Source organism: Harpia harpyja, chromosome 18, assembly GCF_026419915.1.
Source record: "Harpia harpyja isolate bHarHar1 chromosome 18, bHarHar1 primary haplotype, whole genome shotgun sequence".
Lineage (NCBI taxonomy): Eukaryota > Metazoa > Chordata > Aves > Accipitriformes > Accipitridae > Harpia > Harpia harpyja.
Window position 1 is genome coordinate 26,598,007 of NC_068957.1, and position 18,777 is coordinate 26,616,783.

The 18,777-nt window shown below is 40.1% G+C and overlaps 1 protein-coding gene and 1 long non-coding RNA gene across 5 annotated transcripts in view; both read right to left on the reverse strand.

The window, feature by feature from the left end:
* ZC3H12B (zinc finger CCCH-type containing 12B) overlaps positions 1 to 18,018 on the reverse strand; it is a 35,214-nt gene extending 17,196 nt beyond the window's left edge. Inside the window, exons 1-2 of one of the 4 annotated variants that reach the window (XM_052813573.1) lie at positions 17,604 to 18,018; positions 7,762 to 7,898 (exon numbers count right to left, since the gene is read on the reverse strand). The gene's annotated coding sequence lies outside the window, so the exon portion shown is untranslated. Of the gene's footprint in view, positions 1 to 7,761; positions 7,899 to 17,074; positions 17,273 to 17,603 lie in introns of those variants that run through there. The other 3 variants (XM_052813574.1, XM_052813571.1, XM_052813575.1) reach the window with 3 other exon arrangements.
* The window catches only part of LOC128153810 (uncharacterized), a 275,250-nt gene extending 257,210 nt beyond the window's left edge, over positions 1 to 18,040 (reverse strand). The window contains exon 1 of the long non-coding RNA XR_008239108.1: positions 18,028 to 18,040. This is a non-coding gene — a long non-coding RNA (uncharacterized LOC128153810). The remainder of the gene's footprint in view (positions 1 to 18,027) is intronic.
* Positions 18,041 to 18,777: the final 737 nt, after the last annotated feature.

The following is an 18,777-nucleotide window of genomic DNA, read 5'->3' on the forward strand; positions in this document are numbered from 1 at the left end:
ATTTAAACTACAGGCAAAGTAATGTCCCTTCCCAACTGGAAAATAAATGAACTGGACTCACTCAAAGAAACTATGATATTTCCCCCCCCAACTTTCCTTTTTTTTTTTTTTTTTTTTTTTTGGTAAATGACAACTATACAAGTTTTGCTCCTAATTTTTTCCCTCTTTCTTAGCTGAAAAATAATATATCTTGTCTGCATATAAACTGATTTCACCATTTTGTTGCATTGTCCCAGTTCCACATACATATCTCTAGTTTTCTGTCATTTAACATCATATAGGCAATTTATCATAAATTTCATTTGTCCTTCCCTGAAAGTAAGATCTTATTTTAACAAGATAGTTTGATCATAGTCAGATCTAAATAATCTTGAATTCAAAAACTATTTAAAATATAAATGAAGAAATTTAATTCTAAGAACAATTTCTGTCACTGCTGCTGACATACTCACTTCTTGTCGCCCTTACAAAGAAAGCGGCCCAGGTACAATCCGGGTTAGGAAGCAGTGCTGTGTATCTAGAAGGACTGCTCTCTGCCAGTCCCGTGCTGTGGTTTACTATTCTTTGGTCGCTAGTGATAGATTGCTGGACCTGTTATGGAAAGCTTACTCTATGGAAACACCCACTTCTATGACTCATCTTGGAGTTTCTTGCCTTTTTTTCATTCATGTCAGCCTGTGGTTGAAAGCCACTAACTAGGGAAATTTTAGCTGTCTCATCCCTTTCTTGCATAGCAGTGGAAAATATTTGGTCTGTGATGTAATGATCACCATTATCTTTCAAATATTTGAGATGGGAATTAAAAACCCACTAAAAAAGAAATAAATCTCTAATAATCCTCAAACTATTTAAAAATTAGATCAGTGTTTTATAAAAATCTCTTCTTCATATCCATCTAGGATCTTGTGAACAAAGCACTGAAAGTCAAAAGGTCCTGTCTGTACCAACTCTAGTCATTTCTACCAAGATATATCAGATCTTTCACAAAAAAAGATACAGCATGTAGACTTTCAACTTCTGGAAAAGTAAGGAGTTTTTCCCTTTAAACACCCAGCACGCAAAGCCCATTTCTGAAGAGGCAACTTTTGACAAATAGTTTAGATAACCTGTTTTAGCATCAACTGCCATGTTGACAGAAAACAAGGCAGGCAGTCTCTAGAGCCCATCTCTACAACCCTCTACACTTTTCTACAAAGAGCTCCTAGGAAACAAGTCCGCTTGCACTGAAGCCTCTCCCACCCTTAGCCAGTCGCTCCATCTGTGCAACTTAACTGCTCCACTGCATCCACAGACTTGGAACGTTGTAGGATTTGCTCCCAAATGCGTAAGGTTAAGACTCTCAAACAATGAGGATCATCTCATTGTTGGCTCAGGAGCACCAAAAAAACCAAACAAAAAATCCAACAACAAAAAGCCACCAACAACAGAAATATTACAGCACAGGACCAAGTTTTCCCACTGACCTTTGAAAGAGGGCACCTAGGAAGGAAGAAGTGTTGTGTTGCTCCTAAGCCAGCAAGCATAGTGGAATGAAGAATTGAGCAAGAGAAAGCAGCAGCAGCAACTACCACTACTTTAACACAGCACCCTTCTTGACACACTCCAGATTAGAAATCAGACTTGAAGTACCATCCTTCAGCTACAAAAACAGCACTATGGTCTCTCCCTCATTTCTTCACAGCCCTGAACACTCCAATCTATACCCTATTGCAACCCCTGGAACTACCTAGAGACCCACAATTATCGCTATAGATTTACCACGTGTGTTCACAGACTATGATCCAGAGCCTATCTACAGAAACTGATTACAACTTGTCCTCAAACTGCAGTTGTGGTTTGTTTTTTGGTTTTGGTTTTTTTTTTTTAATAAAACTGCAATCCTATTCTGGAGCCCAGGATCACTACAGTACAGATAGTATCTCTTTTCAGTCAGTCAGTATTTTGATCTAACAAGCCTGTCAGTCACTGCCTTTGTCAATGCCAGCAATCCAGATGTAATCAGTACCACCACTCTGAAAAGGCTCAGATGCCCTGTTCTTGGAAAGCTGAGGTCTCTGCTCTGTACCACTATGTCTGAAACCATATTTGGTCTCAGTTTATTTCTGACTTACAGTTAAGTACCTCTACTTGCTATTATTACCTCTCTACCTACATTGTGGCAAGCATTCAGTATATTATCCCTTCTTAGTGGACCACATGGTTCTCCTTCAAATAAAGGAGTCATCTATTATGTAGGCATACCAGGGAAATGACATTTCTGTATGTTCAAAGCATTTAAGCTCAGTGGCTTGACTTCACCACCTATCTCAACTGTGCAACCGTTTCCTTTGCAACAGTCAAACTAAAGAAATTGCTGATTAAAAACTGTAAGTGGGAACTTATGAAGTTCCTTTAGAAGAAGATTGATGCTGGCAGAAAATAAAGAATGAATGAGATACTGACCAGATTCTATCTTGCTACCTCAAATACAAAAAGGGCCCAGGGAAGAGTTGTGGCAACTGCTCTTTAAACCTTCTCACAGGAAAGGTGAAATGGTGTTAAGCAGGCACAAGATTAACATTTTATCTTGACATTAAGTCCAAGTCCTCCATTTTTTACTGCTCTTACAATTTCTAATACATTTTTGAGCAAGTTTTGGATTTTTTAATTAAGCTTTTCATAAGTAGCTTCTCTTGCCTTCCTCTCACCACTTCTTCAACTAAAATGAGGTCCTTGCTTCACTGTTTGTGTCTGTTGCCATTGACGCCTAACCTAATAAAGAATTTTAAAACACATTTATAGTTGCTAGCATTGTTTCCTGCTTCCCATGCTGCTTATAGATTCTTAAGTATCACTTGTCAAAGACATGCCATATAATGTTCCAAATAACTATTGTTTCTGTTCAAGAAAGCCTGAGCAGCTGCATACCCCCAGTTCCAGCCATTAGCAAGGCTGAGCATGTAATCTCAGGTTACACACACAACCACACACATATATACAGCACACATACATGGCCAACACAAACACTCAGCACTCACACAAACGCAAGCAGTACCAACGGCCTCATCTTGTTCCCCTCTCTGGCTGATAAAGACGAAGGTCCATTAGTGGGAAATACATATATATATAGGTATTGGGTTTACATGGCAAGATTTTGGTAGCAGGGCAGCTGCTTCTGTGAGAAGAGACCAGGAGCTGACCCCATGTTGGACAGAGCCAGTTTCAGCCAGCTCCAAGATGGACTCATCGCTGGCCAAAGCTGAGCCCATCAGCAATGCTGGCGGCACCTCTGTCTCCCTCAGTCTCCCCTGTTACATCCTCCTTAGACACACACACACACTCCCCAAACCAGCACTCTCAGTCAACCCCCAGACCTTACAGTCTCTGCAGCAGTTGGCCTGGACCTTCCAGTTGTCTCACTCCAGAGATATACACATATACATGGCTTCCTAACCACTTAAACATCTTGCTAGCTAGTTCAGCTTGATGCTTGCTAGCGATCATGCACCAACATGCATATCCTCCATTTGCTTGCACCACAGTCACATAGGTCCCTAGAGAGACCTTGACGCAGAAAAATAGTTAGAAATGGAGTTTAATGTGAAGAAAGGACAGTGTGCTGACTGGGTTCATGACATGGCCAGACAAGCATACTGATCAACAACCCCTTTACAGGCAACCTGTCCCTTTTAACCCCTTCTCCCTCTATTTTCCCATGGTGGTTCCTTCACAAATCAAATCGAAGCCTCCATTCTCTCCCCTGACCCCTACCAATGCCTTTGGTTCCTGCCCCAGACTGCCCAAGTTGTATGCAATCACAAAATGCTCTTTCTTTGCATCCCCCAACCGTGTCCCATACCCCCTCAGCCTGTGAGATGGTCCAGAGAGCCTCTACCATTAGTTGACCCATCGTGTTGGGTGTCACCTCCAGAGCACAGGGCTGATGGCTCTCCTGTGACAGCCCCCGGAGAAGCCTGCGCTGGGCCACCATTTCTCTGACTGTGTTATTGGGGTTCCCCTGCCTGCCATTGTGACCCCATGCTCCTTTGTGGTTCTGGAGATGAGCTTTTTATCACACTCTAACAGTTTATTTCAAACATTTCAGGCAAGATGCATTTTTTATTATTATGTCTATATAAATATCTACATTCTTGCTACTTGAGCCAAGTAATTTGTTACAAGTATTTCTGTCAGAATGTTTTCCATACAGCTGAAAGAACCATGACCGAGAGGACAATCAAACGATATTCTAGCATCATAACAAACAAAAGCTCAGAAGAGGTTCAAACAGCAAAAACTAGATCTAGTACTAAACTTCTAATATACATAATACCATTTACATTGCAGTTCTTAAATATCAAGTGAAATATTACGTGAATATTACACACATTTCTCTCAACTTAAATGTCACGTTTTGTCCAAACATTGTAATTTTGCCTTTAAATTCTTTTTAAAAAGATTTAATAAAGTACAAAATGCAAAAATACAATGCAAAGAACTTAACATCTGAATTAAAGTACCTCCGTTACTGAGTTACAAGACTATCTTTCTTACTAGTAACTGCACAAAGCACACATCTCATGTGGTGCACTTAAACCTTCAAACTTCCATGTTTTGTAAAGGAAACAGCTAAAGCCCTATATATTCAACTTCTTCTCTAACAATGGCATCAGGTCCCACATGATTAACTTTTTGAATCGGCCAAGTCCCCACTGAATTTTTCTACAGTAAAAGAGATGGAGTAAAGAAAATATCCAAACTTTAAGGTGATAGCCTGTATGTAATATGCATAATTTGTACACATATAGTCTTAAAAGAAAGTACACGCAAAAATATAAAGTTGGGTCTTTTTAAATAAAAGATCATTTGGTAGTTCACATTTTCCACATCCATATGAAAGCAACTCCCGACCATTACTCTTCTTCCTGCTTCCCACTTTAAGTGAGAAAGATAATAATTTCTTTGATACATGTAAAATCAACCACAATCAGTGCCGCATCTCCGAGAGAACTTCCAGTCAGCAGCAACATATGTATGCAATTAACTCACTGGCATTTAGAGTAAAAAAACTCAAAGCTGCAATAGTATGGTTTGTTTGTTTGTTTTTCCACACTGCACTTCTCAGAAATTCAAACACATCATCTTGCAGAGTACTGACAATAATGAAGAATTTCTTTTCTTTCTGATTTACATTGTCTAGCAGTGGTAAGTACAGCTGTACCTAGGGACCTCAATCAGTTCCTATTCTATTCTGACTATATAGTCCCTGCCCAAAAGAAAATACAATCTGGAATTATGGTGACAGGCTATGGATGAATTAAACAAGTGATAACTGGAATATCAGAAAGACTACATGAAACATTTTGGTATTGTTTCAGTTCACTGTTTGTCCAGACACCTTTGGAAGGTAGTACTTTGTGGGCACACACTAAGGGAGTTTATGGAGAGGTTTTAAAGGGGCAAGTGGAAAGAAATTATGCATTTAATATGCACCTGTGCAAACACACACCTCAAAATAAGCAGCTTAGGAAAGGATCTCAGTACAAAGTGAGAGCCTGGATAAATGTTTTGGTAGATTAACAGAAACAGAAGACTTGATCTCAGCCATCTCCCTGGCCATAACACTGAGAAATCTCAGAAATAGTCTGGCTGCATGGGTCTAAGAAGATAGCCAAGTCTAAGAGAACTCCTAGATTTCAGGCCCACATATCCAGGAGAAATGAAAGCAATGTTTCAGCCATTTTCAGTTTAAATTAGAAGCTGAACATTTAGGGGGAACTGTAAAATTCTATTCAAGTCAGAAGTTTGAGCAAAAGGAGAGATCTGCAGATGAGAAATTTGTGAAGCAAATAAACAGTTCAAGCCATTTGAATTAACTCCCCAATAACATGGTACAGAATAAAGACCGAAAGGAAACAGTGATGGGACTCTGGGACCCTTTACAGAAGGAAGAAGGATGGGAGGAGGCGAGGATAAAGTGAAGAGACAAAGTGATAATCTCAACTCTGCATATACAAAGTTAGCCTGCAAACACGGTATATCTTTATCAGGGTAGCATCACACTGAATAGTACAGGAATGAACTGTGGATTACATTTAATCTAGTGCAAGCAATTCATCATCTAGAGTAAAAGGACAGCTTTCAGGCAAAGTCCTTGGACAGGGATATCTTAGTTGAGCTCTGTTTCTGGAAGCTATAGGTGATCCATTGAGAATTCTCTATTATCTCACTGCCTTTATGCTCACTTTGCCCTTAGGTGCACAGAAAAAAGAAGCAGCGCTAATAATCAGTTTACAGAACTATCCTTGCAGATAATTTTCCACTTTTTTGTTTTGTTACTGCTTATACTGTACACTTTTAAGTTAGTATAGATGCATTAAGGAGTTATCACACAGGGGTAAATTAAAAAAAAAAATCCACTTACAAGCAAAAAGAGAACAAACATTAAAAAAAGAAAAATTTGAGTAACACACTTGATTTTGCTGATAATTACAAAATTGAGAAATGAGTCAGTGTGCCTCAAAATCTTCTGAAAGATGGAATAACCACTTGTCTCACAGATCACAAACAATAACATTGTATCACTGAAATTTTAGTGTTTGTTTAGTACAAGTAACATTCTCTCCAAAGACAGACCAATATGAACACACACTTAAGGAGAGAAAAGAAAGCTATTACCAATTTCTGATTTGAACATATTATAACTCAGAAATATATATACTGCAGCTTTAAAATTTTAATTCTCATGACGGTCATTGCTAAGCAACCAAGTTTTCTTACTGAACACCTCTTGCAGAACAGTCACGACTGACTAGCAGAATTGATAATGTGATTCAGAGAAAAGAGTGAGGCAAAAGTATCTATGTTTTGTTCATAAAGGACCAAACTGAAAGCATCTATTTAATTGTGCTTGTATTAAACAGAAGGAAAATGTCTGCTCCGTAATAAAGTACAGTAACATTTATGAAAAACACTTCCGAATTATTTAACAGTTACTATTCAAATGACAATGATCATTAAAGAGCTGGTGCTAGAAATACTCTATTCAAAGCCTATTCATTTCAGCAGCACCAACAGAATCAGACAAGACACAGTGAAAGAATGGATTGAACAACTTCTTTTGGTCCCTTATGACACTATCTTTCCACCATCTCAGTGTGTTCTGAGCCATGCCCTTCAAAGGGGCAATTATACGATCCATACATCTATTATGAGCAACAATCTTTAAATGAAAAATATTTTATTATTTCATTATTATCCTTTCATCAACTTCTAAGCAGCTTTACTTGTTTTCTGTCGTTGCAGATACTGAAACACAAAAAAAAGAGCCAACAAACACCCCCACCCTCCAAAAAAACCAAACCCAACCCAAGTATTTTCTCAAATGTCTCTCTCACCTGGATAATAAATACATATGACAATGATTCTATAGTATTTATTTTAAGGAGAGGGAGGATTGTTTGTTTTCCCTTGTATATTTTTGAGATACATGTAGTTAATAAGTGATTTATTTTTTTTTAATAAGACTCCAAGAAAAAAGAACCCAAAACCTAACTGCATACTGACAAATGAAATGGTAACATCTAGGGGACTTCCATATGCACAGTGAGGAACAAATATTGCAAATTTCTCCTTTTGTATTAAACTGTCAAATAAACTTCTTCACAAGAATTAAAAAAACTGGCATTTTTTTATTAAGAAAATTAACTTATTCCCTCCATGGCTTCAGCATGACTTTTAATGTCTTAGTATCTCTCTTTACTCTTTATTTCAATAACTTACCATTATCATGCTCCTCTTTATAGATTCTTCCCTGTTAGACAGGCCTACAGGAAGAGGCATCTTTCTGGAAGAAGGATGTTCTAAACAATAGCCAAGTCTTTGATTACTGTGGCTATTTCTCCATCATCAGAAGCTGACTGAAGTACACAAAGACATATATCCAAACTAATTTTCATGTAGCAAGCTCAGGCAGTAAAAGCAACCAAATCATAACAACATGGACTTCAACACAAACTGCATAAACCTAGCATGATCCCAGGTTACTTGTTCTGCAACGCATGAACGAATGAATGAATGAATCTTCACAACCAAACAACAGGTAGGGCTGGTATACTATATATCTACTACAACTACACCTCATGATTACAGAGTAGACAGTGTATAAGCCTACTAACACAAAAGCTGACAACTTCCTGGTTACACACATACCGATTACAGTAAATGAAGAGTCTAAAACCATGGAAACAATGTGAATAGAGACAAAGAGAAGTATTTTTAAAAATGATTCAGTGTTCAGAGGCACTACATCCAACAGGATCATCAACATTGCAGTGTGCTACAGCACAGACTAGTGGTTACTCTAAAGACACATTCTTGGAGTATGTTTTTGTGATCTTTAAAAACTTCCCCAACGCATGACTAATGGCTATTTTAAAGACATTACAATTTGGGCCTGCAGCACAAAAAAACCCCAAAACCGAAATGCATTGCACAAGTCTTCAGGAATGTGACAAAACAGTATTTATTAGGCAGTAGTTATTGTCAGAGGACATAGACAAAGGGCAGCTCAGGATGCATAGATGGCACTGGACTTTGGATTAGCCCTTAATTTTGAAAACTGCATTTCTATAGCGCTCATGGAAAAAGCGACACAACTCAACATTGGTGTTTTCATGGCCTTGAAGACACAGCCTTCTTGTTGTATTCTTATTTCAGGAGCAGTACAGATATTACACATTACTACTTGCTGCTTTGAATATTTTCTGAGGTAGTGAACTATTTTAACTACTGAGAAAGAAGTGCTTAAAGCTGGCAAAGTATGAGAGTCACAAATAAAAATGGTAGCTTTTTCTCATTCTAATTACACGCTTAGGTGGTACACATCTGCTGGGACAGATTCACAACTGGAGAAAAGCAGAGAATATTCTAAAATTAACATTTGGGTATTTCGGAATGGATTAAAAAAAATGGGAGAGTTGCACTGTGTGACATTATGTGCAATTATCTTTTGTCCTTAGTAAAAAGGACAGGTGATTTGTGGCATTTTCCCTGTGTGTTTATACACCTTGAACTACTAGATTTCCATTTTTATAATTATTTTAAACAGATAATAGGAATACATTACAGTTTACACATGCATACCATAATAATACATATGTTGTAATTCAACAGGAATTGATCACTTTAACCAATTTATTTTTTGAACCTTAAAAAGAATTATTTCCAGCACGTAACAAATGTGGTAGCTTAGCATACTTAATTTTCATTTACTGTGTCAAATGTTGCAAGACTGCAGGAAAAGAGGATAAAACAGGCTTTGCAGAAAATTTGCCTATTCAAGTTGGCCATTTTGAAAGTAAAGTGAGTCCAGAATGTGATGCCTTTGCAAAGCACAGAAATTTGTGGTCACAGTTTCAAGTGCACCTCTCAGTAACGTCAAGAAGATCATATGACCAAGCACTCTGAATTTGTCTAGCAGGACCTGGAATAAAGAATTCTACCCTTTTATTCCTTTTAAAACTGTGTTTTACCTGGTTTTATTAAGACTGTCCTAGGAGCTTTTGTACTTAGCAAACAACACTCATATAAGCATCAAATCATTGACGGATGTATAACATATATATTCCGATACAGCTTCCATAAAAAGTCCAAAATACATACGTGTCACTCAGTGAAGGAAAACAAGTATATCGGGCTTTAACCAAGATAAAAGCATCTGGCTTTTGATGCAAATATCTGGCATTAACATCACTTACAGTACTTTGCTCACTGAGGAGCAAAGAATCTTCCTTATTTAAAAGGAATATAGGGATTTTGGGATACTTAAAATGAATGCATGTTCAAATACTTTCTGTACTTTTTAATCTAATAAATTAAGCCAGCTCGCTTCTCTGTTCTAGAAGAGATGGTCTAAACCAAAGACCTCAGCACAGATCTGCAGCTCTTTTATACATTTAGAGACATGTATAATCAGTATTCCCAGAGTATGCGCTACGTCAAATAGCATTTTTAACAGAAGCATTAAAATGGCAGATCAGAGTTTTTAGTCCCTTGATAATTAGAGCCATATAAATGACAGCATTTTGATTCAGTTTAATGGATTTTTTTCTTACCTTACTATGCAATGTCAGTCTCAACACATTAATGGGAAGTTTCAACACTGTCATTTTGATGAACAGAGAAACCTTAAATTTACACAAATCAAAGGCCTAATATTGTATAGTCTTTTATCAAGCCAAAGTCAGAACAACATCAAGAAAAATATTTTACTTTTTCCACTCATTACGACTTCTCTGAATTAAAGCACTGATATAAATTAAGTCTAAAGTAAAGTACTAGCAGGTAACACCAGTAGTGAACACCTTGTCCTTAAAATTAATACGGAAACTGCAACTGAAAAATAGCCTGCTGGCTACGGTTAATAACAATTTTTATTTAGAAGCTTCCTCCTTTCTGAGTCAATTCAGATGTAGTATTTTCAAAGAAAAGCAAATTTGCCATTTCTGTTTCTGCATCTGTCTCCCTCCCTTAACCACCTTTGGAGTAGAACAATAAGGAACGTGACTTAGCACGCTTCTGTTACAGAGGCAAAGAGCAAAGGAAGATTTTCAGCATTGACTCACCAGTTAAGATGAATGTAATCATCATCACCACGCAACCTTGAAGGGGATATTCTTTAACAAATGCTGAGGGAACACTTCTAATAGTAGAAGAGGTTCAGCTGTGCAGAGGACTGAATTTGAGGAATCCACACACCAGAATATATAGAACTAGCAATGACTTTACAAATACCACTAAGCTTTACCTTTCTGATCTTCTGTATCTTTTTGTGCCTACATGAGTCCCCTCTACACAGAACAGTGATGGAAAAAACCCCCACCATATACACACACAAACATAGATAGATAGATACGCCCATATATATACATAAGTTCTGAATCTGTCAGTGTATCACTTGACACATTTCACAGACCAATTTAGAAAAGTGAAATAAAGTTTTTGTAGCATTTGGGAAGGAAGAAATCAAGTCACAGTTGTTGTTCTTCCTCACCAACTTCTAGCCCACTGCCCCTGAAATCCCTTTACCACAGTTGGCTCAGTTTAAAAAAAAAGATGAATGCTGTGCGAGAACTATGGAAATTCGGGGTCACTGCCAATTATGTAAGGTAAGCCACTGAGGTAGCAGATCAGTTAATTTTCAAATTTGATGAGAATATCTGTGGGTATGAAAACCTAGATTCATGCAATCTTGCCGTAGACTCTTAACCAAAACACCTAAGCTAGGAACCTACTTGTCCATGACTCTCCCTACAGTAGAAGAGGCTGATGGGCTCATGCGTGTCAGCTGGAAAAGGGATTAGGTGGGGGTTTTTTTGAGGGGTGAGTTAGGGGAGAAATGTTTGTTTTTAAACACAGATCAAGTTTACAGTGCATCTCAAAAAAATAATTGCACCTGTGCAAAGGGAAACAACTCCTGCAACACAAAGGTAAGAAAGAACCATCATGGTAGACAAAAATATCTTACATAAGCATTGTCATGCGAGAAAGTAATTGTGCAACCACTCCCCTAAGGACCTCAGTTTCTCACTTTCCATTTCAACATTGCTGAACGCAAGCAATTGGTGTTTGTCTGCACTACTGAACAAGGCATCAGAGAGTGACAGTGTCATCCAGCTATGATGAGACATTCAGCTGAATTACATCCAAGACCCACTACTTACTTCCCAGACTGTGAAAGTTAATGTGCACAACTCTGCCTTTTAATGGTCATTTTATTTGATCAAAATTAGATGAAATGCTACAACAGTTCTAGTGATCAAGATTTAACAACAAAAAAACTTCCCATTTCTGCCACTGAGTTGCAGCAGGTTACAAAGTTACAGATCTTTTTTTGGCTGACCCTGATGAAAACTTCCTTGTTCAGCTTAGCAGAAATGGTGCTGAGTTACTATGCTATTATGCTCAACCTCCCCATAACAAGCAAGACACTAAACAGAAAAGCATAGCACTTTGCTGCATCAGAAATAAGACCTCAGAGAAGGTGCTCAGAACTTCAGTTTTCTAACTCTGCTCAAACTGTAGTATTGTACATCACAAACATCAGGCATCCGCCCTGCAGGACTGTCTGACAAGTTTAAAGAGTATGACTGAACATCTGTGGCACATTTCCATGGCTAACCTTTCATAAAGGATTCAGAAATTAACCTAGAGACCATTTCAGACAATGCCAGGAAAAGAAAAACATGATCCTGTTAACAGACAACAGGGAAATGAGTAAAAGCATTTCAATTAGCTAGAAGTTTGAGAAACCATGGCCACTTCTGAAAATCCAACTATTAAACACTAAGATCACAGTATATTTGGAACATTAAATAAAACAACGTATTCTTTGCTGAGCAAATATGTGATGAATCCCTAGGCCCAAATCTACAGCTTTTACCAAGCCTAAACTTGCAAAGAAGCCATTTTGCTTTGGTGATGACTACAGGATTTAATTCAAAATGTATGATAGAAACAGTATCACAGAATAGAAAACCTGGTAGGAAGGTATCCATTTTCACCTCATTCTTAGCATATTGTGGAGTTTTGTTAAACTGAAAAATTGTACTAAGAAACTACAACATCACCTCAATTCAATATCACCTCAACTTCAAATTTATTTCAGTAAACACTTCAAATGATCACTGATATCAGTATTAAACTATACATAAAAGCAAGCTGTGTCTAGCATGTCACATAAATAGAGGACTTGAAATTGCTTGTGAAGGAGTCAACTACAAATCAAGTGTGAACTGAAGAGAAATGCAAAGGTAGTACAGAATTTAAGCATCTTATCTCAAACTTCATTCATTTTTTCACACTCATAAGTACGAATTCAAAGGGACAAGATGGACATAGTTGGAATTATAAATAAAGGAAGTGGCATTTTAGCTGTTTCTTAAGATACACGATTTGCCTATGGACTTAACCAATTTCTTGACCTAGAAAGAACAGGTAGTGCTGAGCACAAGACAAGTATGAAGTACTGGCCAGACTTCTGAAGGAAAGGAAATGGAATATTTCTATTGCATTAGGTATTCAACCATACTTCCTAAAACAGAGCAAAAAAAAAAAAAGTAGACAGTAAACACGCATTCAAAAAACCTGTTCTAACAATATAGTACCTCTTTACACCAATCTTCTCTTTCTAATAATCTTAAGCAGTTACAGCCAGCCAGCATTATTGCTACTCAAACAGTCTGTTGTCCCTACCAAGGCAGCATTTACACTTCAGTTGATATTACATAAAATAGGAGCAGGAGCGTAACCCCTTAAAAGATTACTTGTTAGCAGTTCCTTATAAACTGAGATCATGTATTCAGATCTAAAACCAAAGCAATACACTGGTTCTCCTAATCCATATTCTGATAGGAGGCCATTTGGAGACCTACTCTGCAGGCCTAAATGACTCACTAATGCTCTGGGAAGGAAAAAAAAAAAAAAGTTGCAATTGCAGCTAAGTTAAAGACACATCAAGGATGTGATGCATCTTAACTTACACTAATTCTAATTTGGTAATTGAATATTCAGAACACTACTTTGATAGACTAAACCTAATGTTCCTTTAACCAAAAATCTCATCCAGAAGCAATCTTTGAGAAACCTGAAAAACAAAGGGTAGTGTGTTTCTAAAGGTCTCAATATACTGGGTGGACCCTCACATGCTGTGCCATCCAACAAGAGGCAGGAAGTACTCAGCTGTTAGGACACATGCATTCTGATAAACTGAAACAACCACTTTAGAAGCTACTAAAAAAATGCCAGAAGCAGAGAGAGACACCTCGCTCAGGAAGCATCAAACGGTACCTTTATGGAAAGCGACAAGAGGAACTTAAAGGCATCTTGTGACTTCAGATTTTCACACCTTTTACCTTGCTTTTGCAAAAACAAAGCCAGTCCATCACTAATTAGGTCTGCTTTGAGCAAGGTGTTGGACTAGATGAACTCCTGAAGTCAAATCCAAACTAATTATTCTTTTATTCTAAGATTCCTTCATTCTTATCGTGACAACACTGCTCATTTCCAAGGTGAAGAAGCCGGAAAAAGCCTACTGCTTTGCTTTCGAAAATGAAAACAGCAAATCCCTACGCTCCAGCAACTTCATCTCTCCCTTTCTAAAGGGAGATCAATATACGGACTAGACCTGAGAGAGGAAGGGGTTTTGGTGTGCTAGGTTATCTTGTTTTAGCTGATGGTTTTTTGGTCATTTTTTAAATCAGGACAACCTAGAAATCAGAAAAGCAAAAGACTTGGCAGAGAGTCTGAAATTAGTGTTTGATCTCAAAAGAAAAAAAAAAAAGGCAGGGGAGGTCAGAGCGGGCAATCGCATGTGACTTTTAGTTTAAAATTCTCAGACTTAGTTTTGACTTTATGTGATTTGGCTGAGGTGTCTGTGGGCTCATTAAAGGAGCATATGTTAAACTTCTTGGGGATGTCCTTACTAAATTAATTAGAGTTTAAACTTTTGGCTTTAGCCTAAGGTTGATACTCTGTCCCTGTTACAGCATTCCTCTCCAGGCAACTGAAATACAAGTTGACTCAGATAATCAGAACAGATATTAATCTTGATGAGGGGACTCTCTCCAGATGGACTGAATGTGGAAAAGGAGCTCTTATATTTCAACTATGTAACTAACAACCACCTTGGCCTATGCTAGGATTTGTAAAAGGCTTTAGTTATACACTACCATGATATCCTAATGAAATTCTAGAAGAGGCCCACAACAAACCATGTAAAGCCTAGGTTTTATTTTGACATGGTGATTCAACCTGCTTTGCTAGCAAGCAATGTCAAAAATAACTCATGTAAGAAAATGAAATACAATAGCTACCTTTAAAACTCAAAGACACTTAGCTGAAGTACTTGTTTAAATATAGAAAGAACATATATATTTGAATCAAAACTGCCAGCTAATGAAGAGTTTTTTCTTATTACGGTCAATCTCATGAATAAATCGTTCACCTCAGAACAATAAAACCACATCTTGGGAGATACTATACTGCTTAGCTCTGCGCTTCCAATTATGTTTCCTAAATCTGAAATATATCAAACACAATACTACATATCACAGTATCAGAAAGCCTAGATCTGTAAAGGTGGTCATGGTATTGTTACTTCCAGATAAATTATCTGTGTTACCATGAATATATTGCATCAAATATAGCTTAACAACAAAAAGTGACAATTCACAGGAAATAAAAAAACCCCACATCAACAGAATTTTAAAAATGCCAGTATTATTACTCAAACATGCTTTTCATTTATAACGCCTAGAAAAAAATAGCCTTTTAAAATAAACTTACAAAAAATATAAGTTTATATATAAAAAAAGATATATTTGTCTAGCCACGCCCACATGGGTCTTCAAAGAACTTTATGTCTAGCAGATTCCATGATCAAAAGAGGACAGAGTTCTCAGGGATGTGTGTGAGGTCTAGGTAGCATTACAGCCTTTTTTTTTTTTTTTTTTTTTTTACATTATGAGATGGACAAATCAATATATCAAACTAATTTACAATGTGGCAACACCTGGAAACTTCTTGAGTTTAAAAATTACATTTCTTCACCTCTCCAAGCCCTGCTTCCCTAACTGAACTTACCTGCTGCCTTCCTTAGTCTCAAAAGCTCCAATGCTTCTAGCTCTCAAAGTAAACAGTAACAGAGTACAAGTGACAGAAGCAATTTGTTTTATTTCTATTATTCACAGATCTATAGTAGAATTATAAGTGTTCAACAAAATGACATTTCAGTTGCAAACTAGGAAAGTCAAAACCAGTAGATGTCTACAATGGAATAATTTGCATTGGAAAAGGCATCCAGAAAGATCAAAGAACAGAAAGCCAGAACTTACCTCATTTATAGCAGCTGACAGTAAGAATTTACTTTCTTACCAGTTCATCTGCATATAAAGTATCATTGGTATCCATTCACCCTCTTAACACCTTTTGTTTCCATTCTTTCTAAATAGTGAGTTTGGATGCCCTTAGATGTTCTTTTTTTTAAATACATCTTAAAGAAGTCATTCAAATGAAAATGACTTGGGAAGCTTTACAGATTGCCTCTATTAAAACTCGCTAAGCATTAGATCATTTTAGAAGACAAACAGATCACAGGTCCAGAAAAAGTCAACAGCCACAGGATTGATATATGGAAAACATATGACAGTGAAAAAGAAAAGACGTATTCCAACAGCAGTTAAATCGTTCTAAATTTGAAGATGACCTTCACATTCCCACTAACCCATTTTTCCAGCAAGAAGCAAAGATAATTTTATAAGTGACATTAGCTACACTTGTGCAATACACCTTTCAGTTCTACATACCATGGTCCATTTATAACATCTGGCAAGCAAAAGATCTCTCTCATCAATAAAGGATACCTCCTATACAAAAAATGACTACTTGACAGACACATCCATTTCAATAAACAAACACACCAAGCATAAGAAATCAGATGGATCTGGAATGCTGCACACTCCCAGGCACTCAGAACTACTGATACGCATAATGGAAGTTCATAAATGACCAGTATTTTAATTTTCTTGCTATTCCTACTTCCCATTTATGGCAATACATGCTAGTCACTGAAACACATTGCAAGATTCAGTAAAAAAAAAAAAAAAAAAGTTTCACATGTATCTCAGTAAACCCAAATTAATTTAGATCGGCATTTATCAACTTACGAGGACACAATATAGCTTTTGATTCAATTTTACTGTTTGCTAACTTGCAAAGGAAATACACAGCTCTTGTGAAAGAATCTCCAAAGGATTAAATGACAATTAGAAAAGCAGACGGCTATGAAAAATAACATTTTTAACTGAACTGATTAGAAAAAGTATCTCAAACCTCATGAATACTGCAGTAAGTGAACCAGTTCCTTATTCCCATTTGCACTACAATGCAAAATGGGAGGATGCGAGTAGTGATCACCAGGCACCCTCTACAAAAGTAATTTCCTCATTTCAACACCTTGCTTTCGTTAACGCAAGTTTCTTGCTACCCTTCTTACGTCCAGACACTGAGCGCCTTCTTAAACAGCCCTCGCACTTACAGTTACTAAATGAAACCAGGCCATCTCCCGATTCCGTACGCAACTGCCCAGGCCGTTTCTACCGCCCCGCCACCGCAGCCTCCTGGACCCAAAGCACGCTCCTCCAGGCGGCTGTGAGAACAACAACGCCCGCTTCCCGAGAAGGCCCCGGGGCCCCTCGCCCGGGCAGCACCTGAGGCGGGGCGGGCCGCAGCACGCCAAGGACAGCGGCCACGCTGGGAGGAGGGCGACGCCAGACCAAGCGGCCGCCCCGCCCCGTGCGCCCAGGGCAGCGGAGGCAGCCCCGGGGCGGCGGCGGCTCACGGCGGAGCCAGGCCGGGGCGGCGGCAGAAGGCCGCGCCTCGACTGCTGCCAGGCCCGGAGACCGCCCGGCGTCCGCCCGGCCTCTCCCAGCACGCCGACCGCCTCCGCCGTGCCGCCGGCTGCCGCGGAGGAGGGGGGCTCCGCCACCGCCGGGCCGCAGCGCTGGCGCCCCGCGGCCGCCCCCCCGCCCTCCCTCACCACCCCCTTCCCCCAGCGGGGGCCTCACCCGCTGTTGTCGCTGCAGACACCGCCCGCGGCTCCCTGCGGGATCTGGCGGCGGAGAGGCGAGGGACGGCGGGGCTCGGCGCGGCCGCGGCACGGGCCCCGCTCCGGCCGCTCCCGCCGCATGGAGGGGGAAGGGCAGGCCGGAGCGAGGGGAGAGGAGGAGGAGGAGAAGGAGGGCGTGGGGGAGCAAAGCCAGGGCGGGACGGGACGGGGAAGGAAGGAGGAAGGTGCGGGAGCGGGGCTCAGCGCCGGCGGGAACCCGGGGGCCGCTGCCTCCGCCTCATCGCTGCCTGCGCCTCAGCCGGGCCAACGCCGCTGCCCGGGCGCCGTCGCCTAGCAACCGCGCCCAGCCCCCGCTGCTGCAGGCGCCCGGCTCCTCGCGGCGCCCCGCGCGCCCCCGATAGCAGCGCACGCGCAGCCTGCACGCGGCGGCGCGGGCGCGCCCGCCCGGCGCGGGGGCGGCGCAGGCACGTTCCCCTGCCCCCGCCCGCGGGGCGGGGGGCGTGTGCCGGGGTGCGCGCGCGTGCGCGGCCGGCCGTCGCTCGCGGCGCGCGCGGGAGGGCCGCGGCGTGGAGCGCTGGGCTGCGCCTGCTGGTGCTTTCCGGAGTCGTTTCTGCAAATCGGGGCACTGTTAATGTATTTTCTTGCTCGTAAGCAACGCCTGACCGTTCAAGAGCACCGTTTCTTGGAAACAAGTCACCAGGCGGCTCGTGGGCTCAGGTTCCAGAAGAGAATGGGAAATGGGAGACGGTTTGCCTTGGCGTCGTCCCCAGTGGACATCTAACCCCCTTGCTGAAGCAAGGTGGGGAGGATTAGGGAGGGCGGTATGGGCGAAAATACTGTGCTTTCCCAGTTTTGCAGATTACGGGAATGGAGGATGAAATAAAGGACATGACTCAATTCAGATATATTTAGGCCCCCCTTTGGAATGGGCCAAGACCAACGTACGCAGGTGGTTAAACCTTTAGCTCGCTAGGATGCTAATGGGCGCTCTTACACACAGTATGTATTGAAGGATTAACAAAAAAATTTGCAAATACTTCAGGCTTTGCATAAATTTGACATTTAAAGACTAGTCTCAGGGCTAGCACGTAGTTGCCTCCTATCACTTTCAGTGTTGCTGATGACTGCCTTCAGCTTCCTAAAGCTTCCTGAAACCAATATCAACTTTCCCT